At 37.3% G+C, this 22,539-nt stretch overlaps 1 protein-coding gene and 1 non-coding gene across 4 annotated transcripts in view; one reads left to right on the top strand and one right to left on the bottom strand.

The window, feature by feature from the left end:
* EXOC6B (exocyst complex component 6B) overlaps nt 1–22,539 on the bottom strand; it is a 765,574-nt gene that overhangs the window by 628,707 nt on the left and 114,328 nt on the right. The window lies entirely within an intron of this gene.
* On the top strand, nt 14,275–14,465 carry LOC134363487 (U2 spliceosomal RNA). The gene has a single exon (XR_010021734.1). It is a non-coding gene; the product is annotated as a U2 spliceosomal RNA (small nuclear RNA).

The raw sequence follows: 22,539 nt of genomic DNA on the forward strand, positions 1-22,539 counted from the left end.
TTACGGGCAGGGTTTTTCAAGATGGCGGTGGCTGCGGCAGTTGGCGTGGAGTAGCTGAGGTGGAAAAGGCGGCCACTGGGCCTTAGGCAGCCGGGAAACTTGTGGACCTTCCTCTTGCCGTCTCTTAAGGGAGGACCGCTGCTGGTGGCCGGTCATGGGGGCTGACCGGCACTTTGCCCTCGGCAGGAGAGGCTGCCTCATTTACAGGCAACAGCCTTGAAGTATGGAGCAGGAAAAGAACTGTTTCTTAGCTGTAAAAGCGCGTCTCTAAACAGGGAACATGGCGCCAGGGCTGCTGTGGATGCAGACAGGATCCCGGAGGCCGGGGCTGCGCTGAAGGCGGCCAGCTGCCCTACTCAGGATTCGAGGTTTCAGGCCGGCATAAAAGAAGATTCCTGGGAGCGCCTGAGCCGCACCGTGGGACTGAGCGAGCAGCCTGAGGCGGAGGGCAGCCGAGAACGGGGAAGGCGACAAACCAGAAGCAGAGAATGAGCGCCCGACCTGGCACAGCCCTGTGAGTGATCCCTGGCCCGGCCCTGCTCGGGGGCCTGACGCCCACCCAGCTTCCGCCTGCATCAGCGGGCCACTCACCGCCCCGGGGCTGCCTCCATTTTCTCAGGTGTGGCAGCTCCAGCCCAGCTCAGCCAAGCCTGTCCTCCTCGCCCGGCTCGGCTCCTCACTGAGCCTTCCCACTTCCTTGCCCCGGCACGGGGCTTCCTGGGGCCTGCAGGCTGGCCTCCCCTCCCACTCCCTCTGCAGTTCTCTGGGGGGGGTGGGGGTGAGGGGCGTCCCCAGCCAGCATTGGAAGGACAAGGAAGTACGGGCGGGGCCAAATGTCACTCCACCACACTCTGGACTCTGGCCCCTGGTAAACTTCCTGTTACTGGGAGGCAGATACCATCTCTGCGGCCACCAGTTCGGAAAAACGCCTAACCAATTTCTGGTTAAGAATAGTGTGGTAGATGAGTTCCCAAGTCCGCTTGAACCTGCCGGAGAGCTGACTGCAGGTGGGCACAGGACTTGGTCGGTGCCGGGGAGATACAAAGGTGAACAGTGTGCTGCGGGCTCCTCCCCCGAGGAGCTCACACTCTGGTGTGGGAGATAAGACAAGTACACAAATGCGATACCAGGAGGAAGGTGATAAGTCCCGAGAAAGATCTACACAGTGATACAAAGGCACCCAGAGCAACCGGTCGTCTGTGCCTACCAGAAACCTGGTAGACTTCCTGGACGAGGCGGTGCCGAGCAGGGTCTTGAAGGCCCAACTGATAGACGAGGGTTGCAGAAGACACGTCCCAGACCAGCCCAGTGGGCACAGAGCGGGGAGCAGTCCGGCCAGGGAGGCGGAGACTCAACAGAAACCACACACCCTCTGGTGTCTCCACTGCACGATCCAACAGACTGGGCCAGAGCACATGGAACAGGGAGAAGTCCTGCACGGGAAGTGAAAGCTCAGCAGTGATCACACACCCTGTGGTACGTGATCCAGCAGCCCAGCAGAGTCCAAGCTGACCAGAAAGGTGGATCCCCGGAGAAGCCCAAGACCCGAGGCAACCACACACACAAGACACTAGAGGCCAACTGAGCAGTCACGGCGGGAGCCATATCAAATTGGCAACCACAGCAACATCTTAGTTAGTCAATAGTCTCAAACCGGTGGACTGTGAAACCCCCTGCCACAATGAATAAACATCAAAAAAAAGATACCAGAAATAGAAAAAATCAAGAAAGTACACCACCAAAAGTTAATAAATCTCAAACTATAGATCCTACAGAACAAGAAGCCCTTGAAATGACTGACAAGGAATTTTGAGTGATAATTATAAGGAAACTAAATGAGATACAAGAAAACTCAGCAGGACATCATGATGAAATGAGGAAAAGTATACAGGACCTGAAAGAGGAAATGTACAAGGAAATCAATGTCCTGAAAACAAATGTAGCAGAACTTGCTGAACTGAAGAAATTATTCAGCAAAATAAAAAACACAACGGAGAGTTTAACCAGCAGGCTTGTCGAAGTTGAAGAGAGAACCTCTGAACTTGAAGATGGGCTGTTTCAAATAACACAAGCAGACAAAAAGAAAGAAAAAAGAATCAAAGACATTGAAGAAAATCTGAGAGAGATATCAGACAACCTTAAGCACTCAAATATCCGAGTCATGGGTATTCCAGAAGGGGAGGAAAATGGAGATTGCATTGAAAACATATTCAACAAAATAATGGCAGAAAACTTCCCAGGTATAGGAAAAATCACAGATCTTCAGATCCAGGAAGCTCAATGATCTCCAAAAGTATTCAACCCAAAAAGGCCTTCTCCAAGACATGTTACAGTCAAATTGGCAAAACTCAGAGACAAAGAGAGAATCTTAAAAGCTGCAAGAGAGAAGCATCAAATCACCTATAAGGGAGCCCCAATCAGGCTAACATCAGACTTTTCATCACAAACCCTAAAAGCTAGAAAGGAATGGGAGGATATATTCAAAATACTAAAAGACAAAGATTGCCAGCCAAGAGAACTCTACCCTGCAAGGCTATCCTTCCGAAATGAAGGGAAAATAGTATATTTCTCAGACAAACAAAAACTGCGGGAGTTCACTAACACATGACCACCCTTACAAGAAATCCTCAAGGGAGTACTGGGTTTGGTTCCTGAAAAATAACTACCACTGCCATAAAAACCCAAGAAAAATCAAAACCCACTAGCATAATAAAAATGGCAGTCATGAAGAGAAAACAAACAAACAAAAACGCTATCTACAACCTAAGGAACCAACAAACACACAAACCAAACAGTAAATCAGAAAGCAAGGAACAAAAGACACCTAAGACAACCAAACAACCAATAAAATGCTAGGAATAAATCAACACCTTTCAATAACAACTCTTAATGTAAAAGGCTTAAATTCCCCAATCAAAAGACACAGACTGGCTGACTGGATCAAAACGGAGGACCCAACTAGATGCTGCCTACAAGAGACCCACCTCACCCATAAAGATTCACACAGACTAAGAGTGAAAGGATGGAAAAAGATTTACCATGCAAACAGAGAAGAAAAACAAGCTGGAGTAGCTATTCTTATATCTGACAAAATAGACTTTAACCTAAAAACCATAAAAAGAGACAGTGAGGGACACTACTTAATGATAAAAGGACTGATCCATCAAGAAGACATAACAATCATAAATATGTACGCACCCAATGTTGGAGCAGCCAGATTTATAAAACAAACTCTATTAGACCTAAAGAAGGAAATAGACACTAATACCATAATAGCAGGGGACCTAAACACCCCACTGTCAATATTAGACAGATCATCTAGGCAAAGAATCAGTAGAGAAACACAAGATCTAAACAAGACTCTAGACCAATTGGAATTGGCAGATATCTACAGAACATTCCACCCAACAACCTCAGAATATTCATTCTTCTCATCAGCACATGGATCATTCTCCAGGATAGATCACATATTAGGTCACAAATCAAGTCTCAATAAATTCAAAAAAATTGGAATTATCCTATGTATCTTCTCAGACCACAATGGATTAAAACTAGAAATTAATAACAAACGAAACTCTGAAAACTATACAAACACATGGAAATTAAACAGCATTCTACTTAATGACATATGGGTCCAAGAAGAAATCAAGCAGGAAATCAAAAAATTTATTGAATCTAATGAAAACAATGATACATCATACCAAAACCTGTGGGATACTGCAAAAGCAGTATTGAGGGGAAAATTTATTGCATTAAACGCTCACTTCAGAAGAATGGAAAGATGGCAAGTGAACAACCTAACACTTCACCTTAAAGAACTAGGAAAACAAGAACAATCCAAACCTAAAGTTACCAGACAGAAAGAAATCATTAAGATCAGAGCAGAACTGAATGAAATTGAAAACCAAAAAACAATTCAAAAGATCAGCGAATCAAAAAGTTGGTTTTTTGAAAAGATAAATAAAATTGACAAACCATTATTAGCATGGCTAACAAAAAAAAGAAGAGAGAAGACTCAAATAACAAAAATTAGAAATGAGAAAGACGATATTACAACTGATTCATCTGAAATACAAGGAATCATTCGAGACTACTATAAACAACTATACGCCAACAAGTTTGAAAATCTGGAGGAAATGGATAAATTTCTGGACACACACAAGCTCCCAAAACTGAACCATGAAGACGGAGAAAATCTGAACAGACCAATAATAAAGGAGACTGAAGCTGTTATCAGAAGGCTCCCAACAAAGAAAAGCCCAGGACCAGATGGATTCACAGCAGAATTTTACCAAACATTCAAAGAGGAATTGACACCGATTCTTTACAAACTATTCCAAAAGATTGAAACAGATGCAAATCTGCCAAGCTCATTCTATGAAGCAAACATCATCCTGATACCAAAACCAGGTAAAGATATAACCAAAAAAGAAAACTACAGGCTGATATCCTTGATGAATATAGATGCAAAAATCCTCACTAAAATACTAGCAAACAGAATACAGCAACACATACGAAAAATTATTCATCACGTTCAAGTGGGATTCATCCCAGGGATGCAAGGTTGGCTCAACATACGCAAATCAATAAATATGATACACCATATTAATAAACTCAAACACAAGGACCATATGATCATCTCTATAGATGCTGAAAAAGCATCTGATAAAGTTCAGCACTCATTCATAACAAAGACCCTCTATAAGTTAGGTATAGAAAGAAAGTATCTCAACATAATTTAACCCATATATGCCAAACCCACTGCCAATATCATCCTGAATGGGGAAAAGCTGAAAGCTTTTCCTTTAAGAACAGGAACTAGACAAGGATGCCCACTCTCACCACTCCTATTCAACATAGTGTTGGAAGTACTAGCCGGAGCAATCAGAGAAGAGAAGGAAATAAAGGGCATCCAGATTGGAAAAGATGAAGTCAAACTGTCCCTGTTTGCAGATGACATGATCCTATATATCGAACAGCCTAAAACCTCTACAAAAAAACTCTTGGAATTCATAAATGATTTCAGCACAGTAGCAGGATACAAAATCAACACACAAAAATCAGTAGCATTTCTTTTCTCCAATAGTGAACATGCAGAACGAGAAATCAAGAAAGCCTGCCCATTTACAATAGCCACCAAAAAAATAAAATACTTAGGAATTGAGTTAACCAAGGAGGTGAAAAATCTCTATAATGAGAACTACAATCCACTGCTGAGAGAAATTAGAGAGGATACAAGAAGATGGAAAGATATGCCATGCTCTTGGATTGGAAGAATCAACATAGTGAAAATGTCCATACTACCCAAAGTGATATACAAATTCAATGCAATCCCCATCAAAATTCCAAAGACATTTTTCTCAGAAATGGAAAAACTATCCAGTCATTTATATGGAACAATAAAAGACCACGCATAGCCAAAGCAATGCTGAGCAAAAAAAATAAAGCTGGAGGCATAAAACTACCTGACTTTAAGCTATACTACAAAGCTATAATAACCAAAACAGAATGGTACTGGCATAAAAACAGACACACTGATCAATGGAATAGAATAGAGAATCCAGAAATCAACCCACACACTTACTGCCATCTGATCTTTGACAAAGGCACCAAGCCTATTCACTGCGGAAGGGACTGCGTCTTCAGCAAATGGTGCTGGGATAACTGGATATCCATATGCAGGAGAATGAAACTAGATCCATACCTGTCACCGTATACTAAAATCAACTCAAAATGGATTAAGGATTTAAATATACACCATGAAACAATAAAACTTCTTAAAGAAAACATAGGAGAAACACTTCAGGAAATAGGACTGGACACAGACTTCATGAATACGACCCCAAAAGCACGGGCAACCAAAGGAAAAATAAACAAATGGGATTATATCAAACTAAAAAGCTTCTGCACAGCAAACGAAACAATTAACAGAGTTAAAAGACAACCAACAGAGTGGGAGAAAATATTTGCAAAATATACATCTGACAAAGGATTAATATCCAGAATATATAAGAAACTCAAACAACTTTACAAGAAAAAAACAAGCAACCCAATTAAAAAATGGGCAAAAGAGCTAAGTAGGCATTTCTCTAAGGAAGATATACAAATGGCCAAAAGACATATGAGAAAATGCTCAACATCACTCAGCATCCGGGAAATGCAAATCAAAACCACACTGAGATACCATCTAACCCCAGTTAGGATGGCTAAAATCCAAAAGACTCTGAACGATAAATTCTGGCGAGGCTGCGGAGAAAAAGGAACTCTCATACATTGTTGGTGGGACTGCAAAATGGTGCAGCCTCTATGGAAAATAGTATGGAGGTTCCTCAAACAACTGCAGATAGATCTACCATATGACCCAGCTATCCCACTGTTGGGAATATACCCAGAGGAATGGAAATCATCAAGTCAAAGGTATACCTGTTCCCCAATGTTCATCACAGCACTCTTTACAATAGCCAAGAGTTGGAACCAGCCCAAATATCCATCAACAGATGAGTGGATACGGAAAATGTGGTACATCTACACAATGGAATACTACTCAGCTATAAAAAGGAATGAAATACTGCCATTTGCAACAACATGGATGGACCTTGAGAGAATTATATTAAGTGAAACAAGTCAGGCACAGAAAGAGAAATACCACATGTTCTCACTTATTCGTGGGAACTAAAATTAATATATAAATTCACACACACACACACACACACAAAAAAAAAAAAAAAAAAAACCAGGGGGGTGGGAAGAAGATATAACAACCACAATTACTTGAAGTTGACATGACAAGCAAACAGAGAGGACATTGCTGGGGGGGGCGGAGGGGAAGGAGGGAGGTTTTGGTGATGGGGAAAAAATAATCAATCACAATGTATATCGACAAAATAAAGTTTAAAAAAAAAAAGATTTTATCCAAAGAATGTGTAAAACTTAGAATATCTATCAGTGAAATTAACTACATAAAGAATAAAAACAAATAAAAAATGATCATCTCAATGCAAAAAATAATCTTATAAAATGAAGCACCCAGGCTGGCCAGTTAGCTCAGTCAGTTACAGCATGGTGCGGATAACACCAAGGTCAAGGATTCGGATCCCCACACTGGCCAGCTACCAAAAAGAAATAAAATAAAATGAAGAACCCAAGGCTAGACTTCCAACTACAGCAGAGGAAAGAGCTTTGTAAATCTTCTACCCAAACAAATGCAAACTAGACAAAACTATCCAGAACAACCATTTCAAGGCTCTGGAAATTGACCAAAGTAGAAAAACAAATCAGGAAGTGTTTATTCATGAAAACTGCTGAACAGTGAGGCTCTGCAGTATTTTTGCCTGGGGCTACTTTTATCAGCTCCCCTCCAATTCCCCTACTCCTGGTCATTGATCATGACTAGTCACAAAAACCAGCAGCTTCACGGGCATTAGGGGTTTGCATGATTTGGAGCAGAGGGTGAAAATCCCATATCGAGTGGTATTGATAGTAAAAGTACCAAACTCAGTTTAAACAAAAAAGAAGAGAAAAGAAAAAGCCTTCAGCTCTAGCCTAAAGTTGCAGTCTGGGTTGGGGCAAACAGCAGACTGGAGAACTAACGAGAAATTCAACAGGGAGGTAACAGAAATAAGAGTACTACAGAAGGGTTTGATAAGCTCTCCACGTGTTTCTTACTGACTGACAGGCTGTGCACACATGCAAGGAATACCTAAAAGGCCTATGCACTCCACACATCAATGGCTAAGAGGCTGTACGCACATAAGAGACCTAAGAAGGCCTGGCAGAAAGTAAGAGCTCAGACACACTTGGAAACTGCCTGAACTTGTAATGCACTCCCTAACCCATATACATTCCATTGGCAGAGTGGAAACCTTTGTTTAAGCACAATCTCTGACCAATCATTAACTAATGACTATCCTTTAAAAATGAAAGTGAGCCCAGCAGACACCGAGGTGAGCTGAGACCTGTGCGGCACTGGGGGCACAATCTAAGGCCCTGCAGGGAAGCGCCCACAGGCCCCAGCAGCCACCCAGGTGAGCCAAGACCTACACGGCATTGGGGGATCAGTCTATGGCCAAGAAAAGCTGAAACAAGAGCCAAGGTGGTATAATATAACCACCGCCACACCTACTGTCACCACAAGGACAGTTCACCACCACAGTAGCAGCCAGGGCCCCTCTACAAACAACCTGCCGCTCACTCAACTACATTGATATAAAAAGAGTCACCAGTAGAGATGCAAACAGTGGAGGAAATTGTAATCCTCATAGCCAACCCCAGAGTAATAGAAGAAGCAAGTCCTCTACCAGATGACCAAACATCAACGAAAAAATACTAAAGCTACAAACAAACAAGAAGATATGACACCACTGAAGGAATACAGTAATGTTCAAACACCAGACCCCATAGAACACAGAATCCTTGAAATGTCAGAAAAGGAATTCTGAGCAATGATCTTAAGAAAACTTGAAAAGATAAGAGAAGACTCAACTAGAGAACACAATGAAACAAGAAAAAATATCCAGAATATGAAGGAGAAAATTTACAGAGATTAATACCTTAAGAAAGAATGTGGCAGAACTCCTAAAAATGAAAGATTCACTTATTGAAATAAAAAACACAACAAAGAGCTTCAGCAGCAGGCACAAGCAAGCAGAAGAAAAGAATTTAAGATCTCAAAGATGGTCATTTTGAAATAACCCAGGCAGACAAAAAAAGGAAAAAAGAATTAAAAATAATGAACAAAATCTAAGAGAGATAGAAGAAAACCTCAAGCGCTCTAATATCTGAATTGTGGGTATTCCAGAAGGGGAGGAGAAAGGAAAAGGCATCAAACACCTATTCAAGGAAATAATAACAGAAAACTTCCAGGTGCAGGAAGAGATGCAGACCTTCAAATCCAGGAAGCTCAAAGGTCCCCAAACAGATTCAATCCAAAAAGATCCTCTCCAAGACAAATTATCATCAAATTGCAAAGCTCAAAGACAAAGAGAATTCTAAAAGCAACAGAGAAAAGCATCAAGTCACCTAAAAGGGAACCCCCATGAGACTAACAGCAGACTTCTCAACTGAAACCCTACAGGACAGAAGAAACTGGAATGATAAATTCAAAATACTAAAAGAAAAAAATTTCCAGCCAAGAATCCTTTACCCAGCAAGGCTCTCCTTCAGAAATGAAGGAGAAATAGTGTATTTCCCAGACAAACAAATATTGTGGGAATTCACCACCACATGACCAGCCCTGCAAGAAATTCTCAAGCAATTCCTTCATCTGGAATCTAAATAATGATGATCACTACTATAGATACACAAGAAGAGCAAAACCCACCATTAAAACAAAAATGCCAGTGAGAAAGAGAAAGAAGCTAAATCATTCCAACTCAAATTTCCAAATAACATTGAAGAAGAGAAATAAAAGGGGAAGTAAAGGTCAAAAGATATATAAAATATCTAAACAAAAAGCAATTAAATGACAGGAATTAAACAATACCTATGAATAACTACCCTAAATGTGAATGGATTAAACTCCCCATTCAAAAGACACAGACTGACTGTTTGGATTAAAAAGCTAGACCCAAGTATATGCTGTCTTCAAGAGACTCACCTCACCTGTAAAAATACAAACAGACGAAAAGTGAAGGGATGGAAAAAGATATACAATGCAAACAGAAACCTAGAACAAGCAGGAGTAGCTATTCTTATATCAGATAAAATAGACTTTAAACCAAAAACATAAAAAGAGACAAAGTAGGCCACTATATAATAATAAAGTAATCTATCCAGCTAGAAGATATAACAATCATAAATATGTATGCACCCAATACTGGAGCACCCAGATATATAAAGCAAACAGTCTTAGAACTAAAGAAAGAGGGCCGACCCTGTGGCACACTCGGGAGAGTGCGGCGCTGGGAGCTCAGCGGTGCTCCCGCCGTGGGTTCGGATCCTATATAGGGATGGCCGGTGCGGCCAGTCACAAAAAAAAAAAAAAGACAAAAAAAGAACTGAAGAAAGAAATAGACCCTTATAAGTTAATAGTGGGTAACCTGAACACCCCTCTCTCAGTATGGGACAGATCTTCTAGGCAACAAATCAACAAAGAGACACAGGATTTAAACTACAACTTAGACCAAATGGACCTAGCAGATATATACAGAACATTTCACCCAGCAACTAAAAAATATACTTTCTTCTCACCAGGACAGACCAAATAGTAGGTCACAAATCTAGTCTCACCAAATTTTAAAAAACTGAAATCATTCCAAGTATCTTTTCAGACCACAATGGACTGAAACTGGAAATTAATAACAAAGAAAACCCTGTAAACTATACAAATACATGCAAACTAAACAATAGGCTCCTTAACGATCTATGGGTCCAGGAAGAATTGAACAAGAAATATTTATTTTATAAATAAAATAAACACATCAAAAGAATGGAAAGATATCAAATAAACAACTTAACACTATGCCTCAAAGAACTAGAAAAATAACAACAATCCAATCCTAAAGTTAGTAGACTGAAAGAAACAATTAAGATCAGAGCAGAACTAAATGAAAGAAACCCAAAAAATGATACAAAAGATCAATGAAACAAAAAGATAGTTTTTTGAGAACATAAATAAATTAGACAAACCATTAGTTAGGTTAACAAAAAAAAGAATAGAAAAGACCCAAATAACAAAAATCAGAAATGAAAAGGGAGACCTTACAACTAATGCCACAGAAATCAAAGAATCACTTGAAACTATTATAAATGACTGTATGACAACAAATATGAAAACCTGGAAGATATGGATAAGTTTCTGGACTCATACAAACTACCCAGACTTAACCAACAAGAGATAGAAAACCTGACAGACCAATAATAAGCAGCAAGATTGAAGCAGTAATCAGCAGTCTTCCAACAAAGAAAAGCCCAGGTCCAGATGGCTCTACAGCTGAATTGTATTGAATCTTTAAAGAGAAATTAATACCAATTCTCCTCAAACTATTCCAAAAAATTGAAAAAGAAGCCATTCTCCCAAACTCTTTCTATGAGGCCAACATTACTGTGATACCAAAACCAGATAAAGACACAAGATAAAAGAAAATTACAGGCCAATATCCTTGATGAACATAGATGCAAAAATCCTCAACAAAATATCAGCAATCAGAATACAGCAACACATCAAAAAAATTATACACCATGATCAAGTGGGATTCATCCCAGGGATGCAAGGATGATTCAACATATGAAAGTCAATAAATGTGAGACATCACATCAACAAAATCAAGGGAAAAAACCATATAATTTGATTATCTCAATAGATACTGAAAAAGCATTTGACAAAATTCAATATCCCTTCATGATAAAGACTCAACAAATTAGGTGTAGGAGGAAAGTAACACAATAAAAGCCATATATGACAAGCTCACCACTAGTATCATTCTGAATGAGGAAAAACAGAAAGCTTTTCCCTTAAGAATAGGAACAAGATGCCCACTCTCACCTCTTCTATTTAACATAGTACTGGAAGTACTAGCCAGAGCAATCAGGCAAGAAAAAGAAATAAAGGGCATCCAGATTGGAAAAATGAAGTGAAACTGTCCCTATCTGCAGATGAAATGATACTATATATATAAAAGCCTAAAGACTCTATCAAAAAACTCCTAGAGCTGGTTAATAATTTCAGTAACATTGCAGGATACAAACTAAATGCCCCAAAATCAGCTGCATCTACATTTTCCAATACTGAGTTAACAGAAAGAGAAATCAAGAAAGTAACCTCATTTACAACAGTCATGAAAAATAAAATACCCAGGAATCAATTTAACCAAGGAGGTGAAAGATCTTACAATGAGAACTACAAACCACTACTGAAAGAAATTAAAGAAGACACAAAAAGATGGAAAAACATTCCATATGCTTGGATTGGAAAAACATTGTGAAAATGTCTATACTACCCAAAGCAGTCTACAGACTCAGTGAAAAAACAATCTTAACATTCATATGGAACAACAAAAGACCCTGACTAGCCAAAGCAATCCTGAGCAAAAAAAATAAAGCCAGAGGCATAACACTACCTAACTTCAAATTATACTACAAAGCTATAGTAACCAAAACAGCACGGTACTGTTTCTCTCTAAGAGAGAAAGAAGGAAGGAAAGAAAGATCACAGTGGTGCATTGGACTTGTACAGGGTGAAAGCATACCTTGGGATACAAAGTGGAGTGGGGGGAATGGGAATGGAGAGGGAGGTCAGGATAATTGGGCAAGGGACATGGGGTATAATCGCAATTTGTGGTAATGGGCATGCTGTCAGTATGGATCAGGCCATCACATCTTGGGCACGAGTGGTGACAGTCAGCTTCGTATCCCATGAATATTCATAACCAATAAAAAATAAAATGAAATAAAAATATTCTCAAATGGAAAAAACCAAAAATGAAAGTGAAATACAATATGTTCCCCAATAAATAAAAACTGAGAGAACTCCTTGCTAGCAGACCTGCATTACAAGAAATACTAATGGAAGCCTGAAAGGAAACGACAGCAATTGGTAACCTGAATTCAAAGGAAGAAATAAAGATCATAGGAAATAGTAAATATATGCTAAATATAAAAGATTATATAAATATATTTTTCTCTTTAATTTCTTAAAAGATATTTAAGAGAAATGATTGTTGGGTTTATAAAATATATAGATACAATGTATATGACAACTGTAGCACAGAGAAGAGGGAAAAATGGAGCTGTGCTGCAGCAAAACTACTCCTATACATTGTTTCAAATATCCATCAGCAATGACCTAAAGTAGACTGTGATAAGTTATGATGCATGTTATAATCCACAGAGCAACCTCTAAGAAAATAACTCAAAATATATATCATTAAAAAATAAACAAAAGAATTTAAATAGTACACTATGAAATATTTAACACAAAAGAAGGCATGAAGGAGGAACAAGAGCAAAAAGGACGTCAAAAATACAGAAAACAAAGAGCAAAATCCAATCATGTCAGTAATAACAATAAATGTGAATGGACTAAATACTCCAATCAAAAGGTAGACATTGTCAGATGGGATTCAAAAAGCATGGTCCAACTACATACTGTCTACAAAGACACAAATAGGATGAAAGTAAAAGATGGAAGACAAGATATACCATACAAAAAGTAGCCATAAAAGATCTGGAATGGCTATATTAATATAAGATACAAAAGACCTTAAGACAACAAGTATTGCTAGTGATACGGATGACATTCTATTATAATAAAAGACAATATTTATCTGATAGGCAGGAAAGCTTCCATAAGCATAGGAAGACAAACAAAACTAAGACTAATAAGGTTGACTAGGTAAAAACAAAATAAGTTCTACATGAAAAGAATATAACAAGACTAAAGAGCAAATAAACTGGTAAAGTTTATTCATTACATATATATAAAAGACTAATAAACTAGAGTTCTTTAAAAAAACAATGAACAAAGAAAATTTACAAAAGAGCAAAAAAAGGACCAACACATAAAAAAAATTGAACATCAGTTCAATGATGCATGTAGAAAATGCAAATCAAAAACATAATTTTGTCACTCAAGTTGCCAAAGATTTCTTAAAAGATAATATGCATTATTATCAGGAGTTTCAAAAAATAAGAATTCACAGCCTGCTGGTAAACAATTATTAAAAATACAAGTTTTCAGGGCCGGCCCTGTGGCTCACTCAGAAGAGTGCGGCACTAGTAGCGCTGAGGCTGCAGGTTTGGATCCTATATGGGGATGGCCGGGGCACTCACTGGCTGAGCGTGGTGCAGGCAACACCAAGACAGGGGTTATGAGCCCCTTACCGGTTAAAAAAAAAAGAATACAAGTTTTCAATGAAGAATTTTAGCAAAACAACTATTCTACAATAGCATTTCCAAAAAAACCTCAGATGTACAAAAATATGTTTAGCCTCTTGAATTACAGAGTTACTTATACTAGCAAATTAAAAAAAAACTAACCCAGACATCTAGTAACAAGAAATTGGTTAAATTACACATTACGATATATCCATGTAGTAAAAGACTAATGAAATAACAAAATGTTTACAATATTGCTGAATTGTGGGCCGAGCCGTGGCGCACTTGGGAGAGTGCGGCGCTGGGAGCGCGGTAATGCTCCCACTGCGGGTTCGGATCCTATATGGGAATGGCCGGTGCACTCACTGGCTGAGTGCCGGTCACGAAAAAGACAAAAAAAAAAAAAAAAAAAAAAAAAAAACCAATATTGTTGAATTAAAATCATTTCAAAAAACAGATCTTATCACTTCTCAGCCTTTTGGCTAAGATCAAGTATATTATCTGTTCTTATCAGCTAAATATTTAATACATCCTCTATCAGAAGACAATATATTAAATAAATTATCAGAGCAGGAAGATGGAATGAGAGCTTGCTGCATCCACTCCACACACCAGCCTGGCATTGTAGTAACTCTAGGAACAGTGCAGCAATTAAAAAAAAAAATAGATCTTACGAGTATAATCATACATTTTTCAAAATTACAAATATTTATACATGTATAAAATACAATTATGTATGGATGTATGACATACATGTCACTGAATACAAGCATACATAAGTGCAGAGAAAAATGACTAGAAAAATACATATATACAAAATGTTAACCATGATTTTTTCCTTTGGACAGCAACATTACAAATGATAATTTTCTTCTTCATGCTTTTAATTTCCCAATTTCCACATTTCCCATTATGTATTTAGTACAGGAAAACTCAGTTCCATCCCTATTAATAAAAAAAAAAGACTTATAGTTCTATTTTGGACCTTAAGAATGATTTTCATAGCAGATACTTAAGCTCTTCTTGCTCCAATGCACTTGTACCACAAACACTAAAGACTAGAGACTGGTTTTACTTGTTTTATTTCTTTTTACGTTTTCCCTCATGTGTTCCAAAAATCAAAATCTTAGTCGAAATAAATGGAGGGAAGAAAGATTTATTCCCACTAAATTTAGAAATAAAGTACAAATATAGTTAAATCTGAAATAGTTGCTTTTATTAAAATTTTACAGATTCAAGAACAGTACAATTCACATGGTTTAGTGTAAACAAAATGGTGTTTATACTACAATTAGGTACAAAGAGCTATGTATAATAAAATGCAATTCCTCTAGAGAGAAACTTTAGAATGGAGAGAAAGCCAGAAATTAAGCCAAAAAGATAAACATACTTTGGGGTTTAGTTATATTTTGGAACATTGTTTATAGAATGAAAAAAAATCCAACAATGTTGCCTGCAGACACAAGGCACATTCACTGATGAGACACATGGCTCATGCTGAAAACATCTGGTCTGTCAAATAACTCCACATTTTTCAAGGCTAATTAATACAAAACCCTGTGATTCCTGGCAACAAAGAATATCACCTTATTTCCCCATTGTCCCTTCCTTAGCACACTCATGTTCCAACTATAACAGATCAATAAGAATATTCAAATTTCTAGTGTATTTCAAGTGTATTTCTAGTGACAGTCAAGTAAACACCTGTATAGCAAGCACCAAAAGAAAAAATTCTATTTACTGTGGCCATGGAAATCCAAAACTAGATTTTGACATTACTTTTAACAAAACTTCGAAACATTATTAAAACTAAACCAAAAGCAGAATTCCTAAGTTTCATTTGCATGTGTGCTCACTCTGCATGCAGGCTCCATAATGGAGATGTAAGCAGAAATAAAGTAAAGGAATAAAAGTGAAGAAGGCAGGAAAAGAGGTCTAAATAATCCTATAAATTGGATACATGAGGTCAGTGCAGTAGATTGAATGGCCCCCCAAAGTCACTGATGCTTAATGACCACTGTAACTGTTGAGGGTGGGAAATCCTATTATGGTAATTGGAAGGTGCGGTCTTGAAGAGCTGATTAAATTGTAGGACTGTGCCCTACATGAATGGATTAACAATGGTGGTCATGGGTATGGTTCTGAGGGCTTTGAAAGGAGAACATTTGAGAGTCTCTCTGGCTCTGCTTCCACCACCTGGCAACATGACACCCAGTGTCACCACCAAAGAAGATGCTCAACCAATGTGTTCCTTCAACTTTGGACTTCCCAGCCTCTGAAACTGAAAGCAACGAATTTCATTTTCTTACAAATCATCCAGTTCCAGGTATTTTGTTATAAGCAACAGAATGGACTAATACAGTCAGAATAAGTTAGACACAGTTGAATGCTATCATAAGAAGAGTAACGTTGATTCCAGGTAAATAAAATTTTGGCAAATTTTTGCCCTTGCCATGGCATGAAACTCCTTCACAACGGTTATTTAAATCCTAGTAAGAGGTCCTTGAAAGCTAATCAGAACCACTTATAAGAATTTTTTTTAAATTCAGAGTATGATAAAATATGAAATAAAAGCTTTCATCACAGAAAAATATTAGCCATTCCTAACCAAAGAGCATCATAAATAAATATTTAATCTCTTCTATGCATTACAGACAGAAAGATAGTCAGATGTCTTTCCTTAGGCAGCATAAAACCCAGCAGTATAATCAGTATTTACAGCTTTAAAATATATAAATAAAAAATAACTAGGCATCCAGCCAATGAATGCATAACAAGGAACAGACATGAACTCTCACTTTATAAACAAGTAGAATACTGGCTAAAACACAAAAACAACTGTTTTCAGACACTGGACATCATGTAACACAAAACTGTGATCTCTGATAAAAAGGAAATAAATAAGGTGAATTTAATAATTACCTGGGTTATCTACCTGAAGGTGATTTCTATCAGGGACACAGAGAACACCCAAACAGAGCCCAGCAGCCTTGCTGACCTAAAGAGTCAGAAATGGTAGTTCAGGAAACTTGAGGAAGCTTAAAGTTGTATGGAAGAGTTCCCACAAAAAAAAAAAAAAGAGAGAGAGCAATGTAGAAAAGGAACTGCAGAAATCTACACAGGGATTCCCTTGAGTCTTTGCTGAGTACTAGGCCAGGCAAGGAAAAAGTGAGATTCCACACAGATAGGCAAAAAGAAATAAAGATAGAAAGGGAGGGAGAGAAGGAGAGAGGAAGCAAGCAATTAGGGAGATGTAAGATGAATCTGTCAAGGCAGAGAAACAGAACCCTAAACAGCTAAAGTGAAGAGTCTTTGGGAACGCCTGAGTTATTCGAAGTAGATTACAGAGAGATCAAGTCTTTTTTTAATAGTTAAACTGCCCCTGGAATAAAGGTAGGCCTGGTAGAACTTAAAAATGGAGTTTAAAGGGATCAAACTGATCTGCAAACAAATATTTGCCAAAACAAAGCCCAGTGCTCTCTAAGAAAAAAAAAAGTCCCCCAATATCCAGACACTCATTAACATAATATCATAACATCCATTATCCAATCAAAAATTACTAGACATAACAAGAACAAAAAAAAAATTGACTTACAACCACAAAAAACAAAACTGGTCTGCAGAAAGATTCAAAATTGCTACAAGTGGCAGAACTAGCAAAAACGTACATGAAAACAGCTATCAGAACTATACACGTGTATTTACAAAAAGACAGAAAAATAATGAGAGAAATGAAACATAAAAAACCAAATGGAATTTCTAAACATAAAAAATATATGAAGTGAACATTTCATTAGATGGAATTAAAAGATTAGACAACACAAAAGAGAGAGAGAGATCAGTGCACTTAAACAGAGCAATAAAATCTATCTCAACTAAAGCACAAAGAGAAGAAAGAATGGGGAAAAAAAGAATAGATCTTCAAGTCACCTGTGAGATTATATCAAGCTGTCCAACAGAGATGTAACTGAAGTCCCAGAATGGCAATGGGGAAAGCACAGGAAAAAATGTCTGGGAAAATAATGTCTGAACATTTTCCAGATTTTATGAAAATTGTAAACTCACAGTTCCAAGAAGCTAAACAAACCATAAGCAGGATAAATAACATGCACGCATGCACACATATTTACACCAAAGTGCACCAAAATCAAATTGCTGGAAACAAATGATAAAGAAAAAAGCTTTAAATCAGCTGGAGAAAATACATGTTACATACAGACAAAGAGACTGTTCATACACCTCTTCTCAGAAACTTAACAAGACAATGAAATGATGTCTTACAAACTAATAAAACTATAAACCTAGAATTCTATACCCATTGAAAATATTTTTCAAAAATGAAAGTGAACAATGAGATACTATGTCCTACCCACCAGGATGGCTATAATCAAAAACACAGACGATAAATATTGACTGGGATGTACAGAAACTGGATCCCTCGTATATTGCTATTGGGAAGTCAAAAAGGTGCATCTGCTTTAGAAAACAGTCTGAGGGGCCGACCCTGTGGCGCACTGGGAGAGTGCGGCGCTGGGAGCGCGGAAGTGCTCCCGCCGCGGGTTCGGATCCTATATAAGGATGGCCGGTGTGCTCACTGACTGAGTGTGGTGCTGCTGGTCACAAAAAGACAAAAAAAAAAAAAAAAGAAAACAGTCTGACCCAGCAATTTTCCCAAGAGAACTGAAAGCATATGCCCACACAAAAACTTGTAAATAAATATTTGTGGCAGCATTATTCATAACAGCTAAAAAGTGAAAATAAACTAAATATTAACCAATTGATGAAAAGATTTTAAAACGTGGTATATCCGTGCAGTGGAAGAACATTCAGCCATAAAAAGGAATAAGCTAGTGATACATGCTACAACACAAATGGATCTTAAACACGCTATGCTAAGTGGAAGAAGCCAGTCACAAAAGGCCTCATATCATATGATTCCATTTATATGAGATGTTCAAAATAGGCAAATCTATAGAGACAGAAAGTAGATTAGTGTTTGCCAGGGCTGAGGGGAAACAGAAATGGCTACAGGTTTCTTTCTGAAGTAATGAATATGTTCTAGAATCAGGTAGTGGTGGTAGTGGCACAGCCTTGTGAATGTACTAAAAACCACTGAACTGTACACTTAAAAATGAATGTTATGATATGTAAATTATAACTCAATTAAAAACTGAAGGTAAAATAAAGACTTCTTCAGAAATATTGTATTATTGAAAGAATTCATAGCCAACAGACTGGTCCAACAAGAAATGTTAAAGGATGTTCTTTAAGCAGGGAAGAAAAATAATACCAGATGAAAATCTGGATCTACATAAAGGAATAAAAAGTGCCAGAAGTGGTAAATTGAGTAAATATAAAAGACATTTTCTCTTATTTCATAATTTCTTTAAAAGGTAAAAAGTTTACAGCAAAAATGAAAATGTATTGTGGGCACTGTACCATATTTAGAAATAAGATCTATGACAACAATAACATAAGGAAGGGAAGGAAAATGGAAAGATATTGTTATAATAACCTTACATTGTGTATGATTTGATATAATATTATTTAAAGATCCACTATAAGTTAAAGATATCATTATAAAGCTAGAAGCAACCACTAAAAAAATAACAGAAATAGACAGGTATAGACAATAAGTTATAAGTGAAGATCAAAAGAAATCCTAAAATATAGTTGATTGAAAAGAAGACAGGAATAACAAGAAGAAACAAAGAACAGATAGGACAAATGGAAAATAAATTAAAAGACAGTAGATTTAATCTCATATATTGATAATTGCATTAAATGTAAAAAGATCTAAACAGTCCAAGTAAAAAACATTGTCAGATGAGACCTTTTTAAAAAAGCAAGATCATTCTACAAAATTACTGGCCTGTACTGTTCAAAAATGACAAGGTCATGAAAGTCAAGGAAAGACTGAGGATAATTACAGACTGAAGAACATTAAAGACACATGACAATTAAATGTAGGATGTGATTTAAACTCGATTCTTTTACTATAAAGAACATGACTTAGATAAGTGTCAAAACTTGAACTGGGTATGAGGATTAGATGCTAGTAATATATCAATGTTAATTTCCATTCTGTATTTCATTGTGGTTGCACAGGAGAATATTTTCGTCTGCAGGAAATCACAGTAAAGTATTTGGGAATGACAGTGCATCATGTTAGAAACTAACTTTGAAATGGTTCAGGAAAAAGACACATTTATTTATACTGAATTTGAGAATGTAAATTTGACTATATCAAAACTTAAAACTAATACAGCAAAAATTACTAACTGGACAAGGTTAATAGATAAGCCATGCACTGGAAGCCAGTATTTGCAGCATGTAACAGGAAAAGGCATCCAAAGTACATAATGAATTCCTATGAATGAAAAAGAAAGCAACAGACAACCTAAGAGAAAAATAGGCAAAGCATATGAAAGAAAACTCAAATGCCTAAAAACCAGTCTTACTAGTAATCTAATCAAAGAAATGAAAACGCAGAACAGTGATCTATCATTTCACAATCATCAGACTGGCAAAAATCAAAAAGTTTGACAATATAGATCTTACAAGACGTAGAGTAATAGGACCTCCCATAAAATGCTGCTGGTAATGTAAATGTGTAAATCACTTTGGAGAACAGTATTTAATAAGATTAAAGACATGGATACCCTTTCTTTGATCTAGCTGATCTCCCTCTAGGTATAAATCCTAGATCAGCAGAACTGACATTACCTGGAATCTTGGAAGAAAATGCAGAATCTCAGGAATGACCTGAGACCTACTCAGTCAGAATCTACAGTTAACTAATCCCCATGTGATTCATGTGCATAGCAACATTTGAAGAGCACCACTCTCAAGAAATTTTGAATGTGAATCCAAAGAGACATGAACAAGGATATTTATTGCACCATTATCTGCCATAGCAAATAACAGAAAACATACCAAATGTCCCTCATAATATCATTCAGCATAGTTATCCTGTAGTAACAACCACTGCAAAAATCTCAGTGGCTTAAAACAAAGATTTAAAACTTACTTGTGTTATACAGTCATAATAGGTTGGCAAGAAAGTTCTGCTCCATTGAAGTTAATCAGGACATCATCTTGAAACTTTCCATTTGTCATGACCAAGGGAAAATAAGAAAACCATGGAGGGACCCACACTAGAAACTAAATGCTAAGCTCACAGATGATACACATCACTTCTCACATGTTACCAGGAAGAAACAGTCACATGGCACAACCCATACATAGGGAGCCCAGGAAATATAATCTACCTTGTGCTCAAAGAAGGTTGAGCTAGATATATTGGTGAATAGCACTTATGAAAACTGGAAATTGGGAAGGGAAATATTTTATATAATGGACTACCATAGAGAGCTTAAAATGAGTGAACTAAATCCATGTACATAAAGAAAATAAGCTCTACACTAATATATAAGCTCCATAAGAGTAGATAGTTTTGTCTGTTTTGTTCACAGCTATATCCCCAGCACCAAGAGTAATGCCTAGCACATACTAGATGCTCAATTCATTTTTAAGTGAATGAATGAATCTCAAAAAACGAGGACTGAGAACCACCTACATAAATGTTTTTAAACACAAAACAAAATAATATATGATTTATAGATATTAAAAACATGGACTAGAAGGACACTCACAGAAGTTATGACGCTGATTTCCTCAAGGGAATAGGGAAAGGAATAGGACTAAGGAAGGGGACATAAATTTAATTTATAATTTTTTAAAATGTATATATATCTCTCTGTCCATATATATTTTTTATATGTATGTTGCATATATTTACCTTTAAATAAAAAAATCAAAACTGAAAAAATTTTAATATCTATTAATTCAGGGAAGTTGTTGCACAAGTGGTTTTTTTAATTCTCTGTAATTTTAAAACTTTACTAAAAAGTTATTCAGGAAATAATACTACTTTCATATATCATTAAACAAAACTTCTCATAGTGTTTTACCTACGTTCTCTTATGTGAGCATGTCCTCCTGGGGAAGAAGGAAGTCTGGGAAACAATCCTAAGAAATTCAAAAAATTCTGATGCTTCATGCTTTAGCTTCAAAATTCTTGAAAATTTAGAATTTTAATAACAATATTTCTATTCTTATTTCAATGTTAATTATTTTTTAATTACACAGTTTTTCCCTCAAAACCTAGGTAAAAATAACATTCCAGGAAGATGTATCCTGTTCATCCTATAGCTTCTGCAGGGTAGACCAGGGCAGAGAGGGGGCAGATGCTCACTCTAGTTTGGGAAGAGCCAAAAAAATCACTGTGAAATTTCCTCTGGAATAAAACTAGAAGAAAACAACATACTGAAGAGGAATCCTCTGAATTTAACCCTGACCTTGACCTTTGTGATGGTTAATTTTATGTGTTACCTTGGTGTAGTGGATTGAATTATGTCTCCCCAAAACTCACTGAAGCTTGAACTCTGTCCCCCAAGTTTTAGGCATTAGAAACTTAGTCCACAATGTAACTGTTAACAGGGTGGGAAATCCTGTTATGGTAACTGAAAGGTGGAGCCTTGAAGAGGTGATTGGTTTGTAGCACCATGCACTCATGAATGGATTAAAAATGGTGGTTAGGGGCGTGGTTCTGAGTGCTTTAAAAGGAGAGGAGAATCTGTCTCTCTCTGCTCTCTCCGTTCCACCATTTTGCAATGTGATACTCTGCCATCACTCTCACCACCACCAAGGCCTTCACCAGCTATG

The sequence above is a fragment of the Cynocephalus volans genome, chromosome 14 (assembly GCF_027409185.1).
Source record: "Cynocephalus volans isolate mCynVol1 chromosome 14, mCynVol1.pri, whole genome shotgun sequence".
Taxonomy (NCBI): Eukaryota; Metazoa; Chordata; class Mammalia; order Dermoptera; family Cynocephalidae; genus Cynocephalus; species Cynocephalus volans.